This window comes from Lactuca sativa, chromosome 2 (assembly GCF_002870075.4).
Source record: "Lactuca sativa cultivar Salinas chromosome 2, Lsat_Salinas_v11, whole genome shotgun sequence".
Classification (NCBI taxonomy): domain Eukaryota; kingdom Viridiplantae; phylum Streptophyta; class Magnoliopsida; order Asterales; family Asteraceae; genus Lactuca; species Lactuca sativa.
Genome location: NC_056624.2, coordinates 61,306,958 through 61,318,128, shown reverse-complemented (window position 1 = coordinate 61,318,128; position 11,171 = coordinate 61,306,958). Strand labels below are relative to the sequence as shown.

Sequence of the window (11,171 nt, the reverse complement as noted above, 5' to 3'; positions counted from 1 at the left end):
AGAGAGATATTGCAACAAAATAAAGATAATCCAAATTTTGTTTTACCAAACGAAGCATATTGGTTGCCCAACATTACAGTTTTTAGTAATTCCAACTGATGTTTGAGCCGTACCTCACATGTAATGAAAACTTGAAAATATCCTAGTCCTTACTCATACACATGGTGTTGGGAATATTAGGGTTTGCGGTGGAGATCTGGATACCAGCTTGGATCGTGATATCACTTTCCGAATTGATATTTCTACCCTATGTCTGGGTTACAAGAAATTCAGCCTAGGATAATCCAAGCGGACACTTACGTTTCTAGGCACAGAAAACGTAAGCTATTATGCTAAAGGGTTCCGTGAATGTGTGATGAAAAACAAGAGCTAAAGAACGTCCCCCTTCTGGAAACGAAGAGTTGTTTATATATTAAACACGATTAGGGTTTCATTAGGGTTGGGCCGTCATTAGTTGCGTAGGAAGCAAGTAATATTAATCCGGAATAGGGTTACGAAAAACTAACGAGTTTCATTAGTTTTACCATAATCACCCTCAAGAAATAGAGTTTTACCATAAGCCAGGGGCTCTGCTCCTTAGACCCCGCTAGGGGCGCTGACCCTAGACACCGCCAAAGGGGCGCTGCCCCTTTGGAAACCCCGGACCCAGAGGCGCTGCCCACGGACCCCCGACTAGTTGTCGAACCGGCTTTTGACTCGATCTTATACATGCGTGCACTCCGTACAACCTTGTACATATATTAGAGTACAAATCATGAAGCCCCTTATCTCACATGTTAGTTCCAGTTACTTAAAATGACATGGTGACACTAAAATCACCAACAATCCTCCCCCATTTTAGTGTAACCCTTGAACCAACATAACCTTATCAACAACAAACCAAAGTAGTACATAATGAAAATATCGAAACGATTGAATTTCCACTTAGTATCATACACTTGCAAATACTCGAGAATCAGAGTGTTCTAAGAATTGAACCCATAAACCCATTTGAATACTAGAAAGTAAAATACATACTAGTTTATTGAATTTCTAGCATAATACAACTTGACACTATTATAAAGTCGTGTGTCCCAATCCTCTCATGATCGTATCAAGGTCAAGTCCACAACCTCTTGAAATGCGGCTACACTTCACAATCACGTAGGTAACTCCTTTCCATGTATCTGCACATACATTTATCAAAGGAATTATTAAGAAGTTAAACTTCAATCTGGCTAACTTGCAGAACCGAACACATACCTGGGATGAATACTTCATGTGTTCCGATCTATAAGTATGAGCTTTCCACATTGAATTCAACTCCTAACATTATATTAGGAGGGAATTGGGTGTCTCATCATTATAGAATTAAATGGACTTTAACCCCATCCCAATTACAGACTTGTGCACTATGTCTCTTGTCAGACCTTTAGTCAAGTGATCTGCCAAATTTTGTTGCGATTTCACAAACTCAACCAAAATCACACCATTCATGATTAGTTCTCTAATCATACTATGTCAAACACCTAGGTGTCTAGACTTGCTATTATAAACCTAGCTATATGCTTTCGCCAAAGCGGCAACACTATCACAAAGGATAGAAATAGGTGTTATCGGTTTAGACCACAAAGGAATCTTATAGACCAAATTCCTTAGCCACTCTACTTCTTTACCAGTAGCTACTAACGCAACAAACTCAGATTCCATTGTCGAGTTTGTAATGCAAGATTGCTTCTTGGAAGCCCAAGAAATGGCACCTCCCCCAAGCAAGAATACCCAACCAGAAGTTGAGGAATGGTCTTCCACGTTGGTAATCTAACTTGCATCTGAATGACCTTCTAAAACCGAAGGACTCCCCAAGTAACACAAACCATAATTCATGGTTCCCTTGAGATACTTAAACACTCTATTCACTGCTTGCCAATGTTGAGCACTAGGATTGCGAGTGTACCTGCTCAACTTACCCACATCAAACTCAATATCAGGTCTAGTACTTGTCATGGTATACGTCAAGCTACCAATAGCCTTAGAGTATTCCAATTGTGAAATGGGAATACCATTATTTGGCATTAATTTCACACTTGGGTCCATAGGAGTACTCACAGGAGAACACTCGTAATTCGTATTCCAAGAATTACATCAGCCTCTCCTAAATCTTTCATGGAAAACTTGGATGACAACAATTTCTTTGTTTCATCCACTTGATTTTGGTCGGTACCAAAAATCAACATGTCATCTACATATAAGCAAATGATCACTCCAGCTCTAGTAGCATCATCAAATCTACTATAAATACATTTGTCACATTGGTTTGTTTTAAAACCAAAAGACAAAATCACCTCATCAAATTTTTGATGCCATTGTTTAGGCACTTGTTTCAGCCCATACAAAGATTTGACAAGTTTACAAACCATATGCTCTTTACCGGGCATAATGAAACCTTCTGGTTATTTCATGTAAACTTCCTCGTCAAGATCACCATTTAAAAAGGCTATTTTCACATCCATTTGGTGAATAACCAGCTTGTGGATACTTGCCAAGGCAACCAACAATCTAATGTAGAAATACGTGCAACTGGAGCATACGTATCAAAATAGTCAATACCGGCTTTTTGTCTAAAACCTTGAATGACTAAACGGGCTTTGTATTTGTCAATAGTCCCATTAACATTCATTTTCTTTTTGAAAATCCATTTGCATCCAAGAGGTTTAGAACCCGGAAGCAAATCAGACAACACCCATGTATTGTTCTTAAGAATTGATGACATTTCATCATCAATTGCTTCCTTCCAAAATGCACTATCACGAGACTCCATGGCCTCTTGATAAGTTTTAGGATCATCTTCAATACTATAACAATAAGAGTATTTAAGATTAATTTCATCCCTTGAACCTTCCACCAAGTACAGTTGGAAGTCGGATCCGAAATTTTTCGCAACTTGACCTCTTTTGCTTCTACGAACATCTTGTGGTTCTTGCACGATACCACTATCTTGACTTTCTGAATTTTGCTCTTTATTAGCATCAAAAGTTAGATCCTTAGGCCTTTGAATCAATGAAAACCTCATCTCATCAAAAATTGTGTCCCGCGATTCGATAACAGTGTTAATTGAAACAAAATCATTAGGTTCTACTACATAAAACCTATATGCCTTGGAATGTTCAGCATATCCAATGAATATGCAATCAATTCCACGTTCTCCCAAATTTTTCTTTTTGGGCTCGGTAAGTTTTACAACTGCCCGACATCCCCAAACCCGAAAATAACTCAAATTCGGCTTTTTCTTGAACCGAAGTTCATAAGGGACTGTTTTGTTCCTTTTATTTGGAACCCTATTTAACAAATAGCAGGCCGTTAACATGGCCTCTCCCCAAAATCTTTCACTCAATCCTGAGTAAGACAGCATCGAGTTTACCATTTCCTTTAAAACTCGATTTTTGCGTTCAGCAATGCCATTCTGTTGAGGCGTGTAAGGTGCCATGGTCTCATGAATGATACCCACTGGTTGGAAGTATATGGGATCCATATATTCACCTCCCCTATCAGTCCTGAGACATTTAACCGGAATGCCCAATTGCAATTCCACCTCGGTTTTGTATATTTTGAATTTATCTAAGGCCTCATCCTTAGAGTGCAACAAATACACATAGCAAAACCGAGTGCAATCATCTATAAAAGTGACTACATACTTTTTATTCCTTAAAGAAGGAGTGGAATGAAAATCACACAGGTCACTGTGTACAAGTTCCAAAACAGCTGAATTTCTAGTAACACTAGGAAAGGGTTGTTTTGTCACTTTTGTAAGCATGCATATTTTACATTTATCAGATGTCATATCAAAGTCTAGAATTAATCCATCTTTTGACATCTCATGCATCCTTCTAAAGTTGACATGACCTAATCTTACATGCCAAAGCATAGATTTATTAACATTAGAAGCAGAAGATACAAATGCATAATTCTGAACAGGTAATAATTTATCAACAATATTCAAACGAAACATTCTATTATTTAAATATCCAAAGGCAACAAACATTCCACCCTTAGACAAAACAAACTTATCCGACTCAATAACTTGCTAAAAACCATCAGAATTCAAACAACTAGAGCTAACAAGGTTCTTACGAATCTTGGGAACAAACAAAACATCAAATATCCTAATTGTCTTTCCAGAAGTAAATTCAAGACACACGACACCTAAACCACAAATAGGAATAAAAGAATCGTCTCCCATTTTCAGCACTGAGCCATCTTCAAGCGAAGTTAATGTTTCAAACATCCGTTTATCCTTGCATACATGGTTCTTTGCTTCGGAGTCGATCCACCAAGCAACATCATCATCTTTCACATAGAATGATTCAGGGATAAATGAAACATAGTAAACATAATTCTGATTAGAATTATCAAAGTTAGTCAAAAACTGAACTCCTTTAACTTGGGCCGAAGACCCGTACACTTTCCCATTGGCTCCACTGTTTTCCAGCACCATTGTTTCCCAAATTCACACAACAATGACGCTTGCAATGCCCAACTTGATTGCACCTCCAACAAACCACATCCTTTCTCTTTTTGTTGGAGTTGCTTGGGACATGTTCCTGCTTGCGTTTGCCATGTCCTTTGTGGTTCTGGTTCCTTGGTTTGTTTTCAACCATATGAACCGAGGGTTGTCTAGGTTCAACTTTTCCTTTGGGTTTTTCAGATTTGTCACTTTCCTTTGCACGAAGAGATTCTTCAATACGAATGTGACTAGCAAGTTGAACCAATGACAGTTCCTCATTTTGATGTTTCAAGTTATGTTTGAAGTCTTTCGAGGACGGAGGCAGTTTGTCAATGATAGTGGACACAACTATGGATTCATCCATATCCATTTTTTGTAGTTTAAACTGTCCATATATGCCAAGGAGTTCATTGTACTGTTCAGTGACAGACCTTGAATCTTCCATCTTATAATTATTAAAGTCACTAACCAGAAACTTCTTGTTAGAAGCATCCTCAGTAATGTATTTCAGTTCAAGGGTATCCCACAACTCCTTGGCACACAAGGCTTCATTACGGATATCAAATAAAGCATCAGACATACCATTCAGAATGTGACCTTTGCAGATGTAGTCATCATTGTCCCACTTCTGTCTCTTTCTTGTCTCTTCAGCCGTCACACCACACCTTCTACAGGCTCTGCTGGTCTTGGAGTAGTCAGCACATATGCTACTTTCAGAGTGGTCAGCATGAAGTGCATCTTTTTCTTCCAGCGCCTGAAATCGACGCCTTCAATCTTCTCCAACTTGGCAAACTTAGTGGTCATCTCGCGGATTGAGTCACCCATCTCCAGAAACATAAAATATCAGTTCGATTGTTGGGAATATTAGGGTTTGCGGTGGAGATCTGGATACCAGCTTGGATCGTGAGATCACTTTCCAAACTGATATTTCTATCCTATGCTTGGGTTACAAGAAATTCAGCCTAGGATAATCCAAGCGGACACTTACGTGTCTAGGCACATAAAACGTAAGCTATTATGCTAAAGGTTTCTGTGAATGTGTGATGAAAAACGAGAGCTTAAGAACGTCCCCTTCTGGAAACGAAGAGTTGTTTATATATTAAACACGATTAGGGTTTCATTAGGGTTGGGCCGTCATTAGTTGCTTTGAAAGCAAGTAAGATTAATCCGGATTAGGGTTACCAAAAACTAACGAGTTTCGTTAGTTTTACCATAATCACCCTCTAGAAATAGAGTTTTACAATAAGCCAGGGGCTCTGCGGGGCACTGCCCCTAGACCCCGCCAAAGGGGCGCTGCCCCTTTGGAAACCCCGGACCTGGGGGCGCTGCCCCCGGACCCCCGACTAGTCGTCGAACCGGCTTCTGACTTGATGTTATATGCGTGCACTCTGCACAACCCCGTATATGTATTATAGTACAAATCATGAAGCCCCTTAGCTCACATGTTAGTTCCAGTTACTTAAAATGACATGGTGATACTAAAATCACTAACACATGGGGCCAAAAATATAAGAAAGATCAAAGCCTTTGTACACTATATTAACACCAATGGGCATATAGTTAAGAAAGAATCCGTTAAGCAATAATGTTAAGTTTCATCATAACATATTTAGACTATCGTGTCATGAAATCACCATCGCTCGATGTTATATTTTCAATATCCTCCCTCGTGGAGCTGGCCGTGAAATAGGGGCGGCTCAACTAATTTGAGGGCTCTAAGCAAACAAAAGAATTGAAGCCCTTCAAATAAGCAAATAGTATCAACTTGAGACCCTTAGTTTATAAACCAACGCTTTTAACAAAAGGTCAAGCTTTAACTTGTCTTGATAACCCAAGAAATACGTATATATACATATTTAAAAGAAAAAAGTTTAAAATTGGAGGTCCTTTAGATTGGGAACCCTAAGCCTTATCTTAGTTTTCCAAAGGATAGAGTCGGCCTGCCGGGAAATACACTAAACTGATATGTTCATCCTTGAAACCCCCTTTGATCTCATGGTGCCAACTCTATCTGTATTCAACTTACCTGAGTCCCAATGAATTTTAACGGTACAATATATATCCTACAACATATCCTTCCAAAAAGTGTAATTACGTAATCACATATTTGTTGCTTAAATCTAAGTGGGTAATAATCTTACTTTTTTAACGAGATCTATTTAGCCTATTATTTTCGCCCCTGATACCATTTGCATTTATCACATCCACATCTTGACACAACCACCCATTCACCCACGAATGAAATTAATAATTTTTACCCACATCATATTGTTATCATTCAGAAACCTCCATCATCGAGTTTGTAGAAAAGCAACACTAAACCTTGAAAGAGTGTTAATGTCAATACATATTTTTTTCTTCTACAGGCCATCAGTGTATCCTATTTATCCAACTTATTTTACTGTCCAATTCTTCACTTCCTTACAGAAAGTGTGCTCTAAGCTAATCTAAATTATTTTTAATTTTAATCGGCATTTTAAAATTAACATGTAAATATACACAATAAGCTTAAAACCGTTATAAAAACATATAATTTACTATTATCATAATGTGTAAAATTTTCCATCTAAATGAAACATTTGTTTCTCTTATCACTTAACTAGGTGTAATCTCGTGCGTTGCAGATAAATACAATTATACAGGTAATATAATCATGGGTAAATGTTTAAATCGCCAGCGGGGCCAAAAATTTGAATATTTAGAGTACTAATATAGTCAAAATAAAGGGATAATGATTTAGGAGGGTAATCAGGTTTCTAGTTTGTCCGTATTAGGTCACTAATGTTTTTTTTTTGTGCGTATTAGACCAATATGGTTGTTATTACCGTTTAGAAATAGTCCTTTTTACCCGTTTCTTCCTGTTTAACCGTAAAAATGACTATTTCTAAGCGGTAACAACAACCATATTGATCTAATACACACAAAAAAAACCTTAGTGACCTAATACGGACAAACTAGAAACCTAATTACCCTCCTAAGTCATTAACCCTAATTTTAAAGACATTGAGAATATATAACCATCAACAATAAACTAGTTCGTTTAAAACTCGCGTCGTCCCATATCGACCAGAAGAAGAACCTGCTACTCCTCTATATGGCAAAGCTTTTCATCTATAGTCGTCCCTTCAGGGACATCGATAAAATTGGAACGATACAGAGAAGATTAGTATGGCCACTACGTAAGGATGACACACACAAATCGAGAAATGGTCCAAAAAAAATTTTGAAACCCTTCGTCGTCTTCTTTGAAACCCTAATTCCCTTTTCAAATGTTAATAGAGTTCAATTGCAATTCTTACGTTTCAGTGGATGAATTACTGTAGTCATGATCAGACAACATGTGGATTCCATGATTAGATTCTTGTTGATGTCTTCAACCATTAGTGGCAAGTAAGGGTGATCTTTCTTTCTATAAAGTCTCGTTTAAGTTTTTTACTTTTCATGTCATTAAGTTTCATGCTTTATAAACTTTATGTGTTGTATATAGTCTGTATGTGTTTGTTTATATGCAGATTTTTTATTTATTTTGCAACTTCGGTTTTTTAGTTCATGTTGTGGTTTTGTTGTTTATAAAATAATTGATAATAGGCATCCTTTGCAAGTCCCTGTTGGTTTTACATTTTCATTCGTTATCAAATGTAGACATTGATGGGAGGTATCAAAGAGAGATTGTTTTTGTACATATGGATGCGTTCATGTAATCATTTAAATGACAAAAAAGAAGTTATTGATAAAATGTTGCATATTTATGTAATGAAGATAAACAATCATATGAGTTTTTGGACTTAGAAATTTTGGAAAGGTTGTGTGATAAGTTTAAATGGAAGCAACTATTTTCAGTCAAACAAGTCAGTCACATTGATTAGTAAGCATGTTTTCTAAATAATTAGGGTTAATGACTTAGGAGGGTAATTAGGTTTCCATTTTGTCTGTATTAGGTCATTAAGGTTTTTTTTGTGCGTATTAAACCAATATGGTTGTTATCACCGTTTAGAAATAGTCATTTTTACCAGTTAAACAGGAAGAAACCGATAAAAATAACTATTTATAAACGGTAATAACAATCATATTGGTCTAATACGCACAAAAAAAACCTTAATGACCTAATACGGACAAACTGAAAACCTAATTACCCTCCTAAGTCATTATCCCCAAAATAAAAAATAATTATTTGTATAAAGCTTTTTAATGTATAAAATTGTACATCCTAAAGTAATAAACAAATATTACAACCGAATCCAGAGAGTTTCTTTTGTTGAAAATGATTGATTATATCGTTATAAAAAAATCTATAGAAACATAGATTTCTCAACGAATACCAGAAAAAAAAAAATAACATTTCCTTATTTTGGGGAGGAGACAGAGAAAAAAAATTCTTTATAATGAAACATACGACCACATTCTGATAAAAAAATACTAAATACATCGAATGTTTATATGAGATTTTGATAAAAATTTGCTTCGTAATTTAGATAAAAATAATACGGTCTCAACAATATATTATGATTTATAAAATCTTAATATATTGAAATATATATTAGAAAAATGTATTAAATTATCCATAATATATAAATATAATGAAAAAATAAAATAACAATCAAAATATGCGATGATATAGCCTTCTTGTTGAGGTTGCGGAAATTATATATATATATATATATATATATATATATATATATATATATATATATATATATATATATATATATATATATTGTTAGGTTCATGTGAGACGGTCTAATTTTGTGAGACCGTGAGACGCATTTTTTAATTTTTTTTTAATTTTTTTAATTTTTTTTAATTAATTCAAATTCCGAAAATAATATTTAAAAAAAGAATTTTTTGATTTTTCCATTTATTTTGCATTTTAAAATTATTTTTTAGAATATGTACAGTGTAATATTCTATTAGAATATTTCACGTATTTTTCCAAAAAAACGGGATTTTTTTTTAATTTTTTTAGTTAATTTAAGTTCCGAAAATAATAATTAAAAAAAGAATTTTTTGATTTTTCCATTTATTTTGCATTTTAAAATTATTTTTTAGAATATGTACAGTGTAATATTCTATTAGAATATTTCACGTATTTTTAAAAAAAATCGGGATTTTTTTTTATTTATTTTTTATATGGAGGGTAATTAGGTTTCCATTTTGTCTGTATTAGGTCATTAAGGTTTTTTTTGTGCGTATTAAACCAATATGGTTGTTATCACCGTTTAGAAATAGTCATTTTTACCAGTTAAACAGGAAGAAACCGATAAAAATAACTATTTATAAACGGTAATAACAATCATATTGGTCTAATACGCACAAAAAAACCTTAATGACCTAATACGGACAAACTGAAAACCTAATTACCCTCCTAAGTCATTATCCCCAAAATAAAAAATAATTATTTGTATAAAGCTTTTTAATGTATAAAATTGTACATCCTAAAGTAATAAACAAATATTACAACCGAATCCAGAGAGTTTCTTTTGTTGAAAATGATTGATTATATCGTTATAAAAAAATCTATAGAAACATAGATTTCTCAACGAATACCAGAAAAAAAAAAAAAATAACATTTCCTTATTTTGGGGAGGAGACAGAGAAAAAAAATTCTTTATAATGAAACATACGACCACATTCTGATAAAAAAATACTAAATACATCGAATGTTTATATGAGATTTTGATAAAAATTTGCTTCGTAATTTAGATAAAAATAATACGGTCTCAACAATATATTATGATTTATAAAATCTTAATATATTGAAATATATATTAGAAAAATGTATTAAATTATCCATAATATATAAATATAATGAAAAAATAAAATAACAATCAAAATATGCGATGATATAGCCTTCTTGTTGAGGTTGCGGAAATTTTATATATATATATATATATATATATATATACTGTTAGGTTCATGTGAGACGGCCTAATTTTGTGAGACCGTGAGACGCATTTTTTAATTTTTTTTTTTATTTTTTTAATTTTTTTTAATTAATTCAAATTCCGAAAATAATATTTAAAAAAAGAATTTTTGGATTTTTCCATTTATTTTGCATTTTAAAATTATTTTTTAGAATATGTACTCTGTAATATTCTATTAGAATATTTCACGTATTTTTCCAAAAAAACGAGATTTTTTTTTAATTTTTTTAGTTAATTTAAGTTCCGAAAATAATATTTAAAAAAAGAATTTTTTGATTTTTCCATTTATTTTGCATTTTAAAATTATTTTTTAGAATATGTACAGTGTAATATTCTATTAGAATATTTCACGTATTTTTAAAAAAAATCGGGAATTTTTTTATTTATTTTTTATATTTTTTAGTTAATTCAAGTTCCGAAAATAATATTTAAAAAAAGAATTTTTGGATTTTTCTATTTATTTTGCATTTTAAAATTATTTTTAGATTTGGTCTCACAGTCTCACAAAATTAGAATGGTTTCAAATGAACCTAAACCTAATTATATATATATATATATATATATATATATATATATATATATATATATATATATATATATATATATATATATATATATATATATATATATATATATATATATATATATATATATATATATATATATATATATATATATATATATAACCAAAGAATCAAGGAACCAATCTTTTTTCATCTTGTAGAACTTATTTTTTATTAAAAAAACTAAAAATATAGAAAATCATAACT

At 33.1% G+C, this 11,171-nt stretch overlaps 1 non-coding gene across 1 annotated transcript; it reads left to right on the top strand.

The window, feature by feature from the left end:
- Positions 1-7,599: 7,599 nt before the first annotated feature.
- On the top strand, positions 7,600-7,705 carry LOC111897493 (U6 spliceosomal RNA). The gene has a single exon (XR_002852276.1). It is a non-coding gene; the product is annotated as a U6 spliceosomal RNA (small nuclear RNA).
- The last annotated feature ends 3,466 nt before the right edge of the window (positions 7,706-11,171 follow it).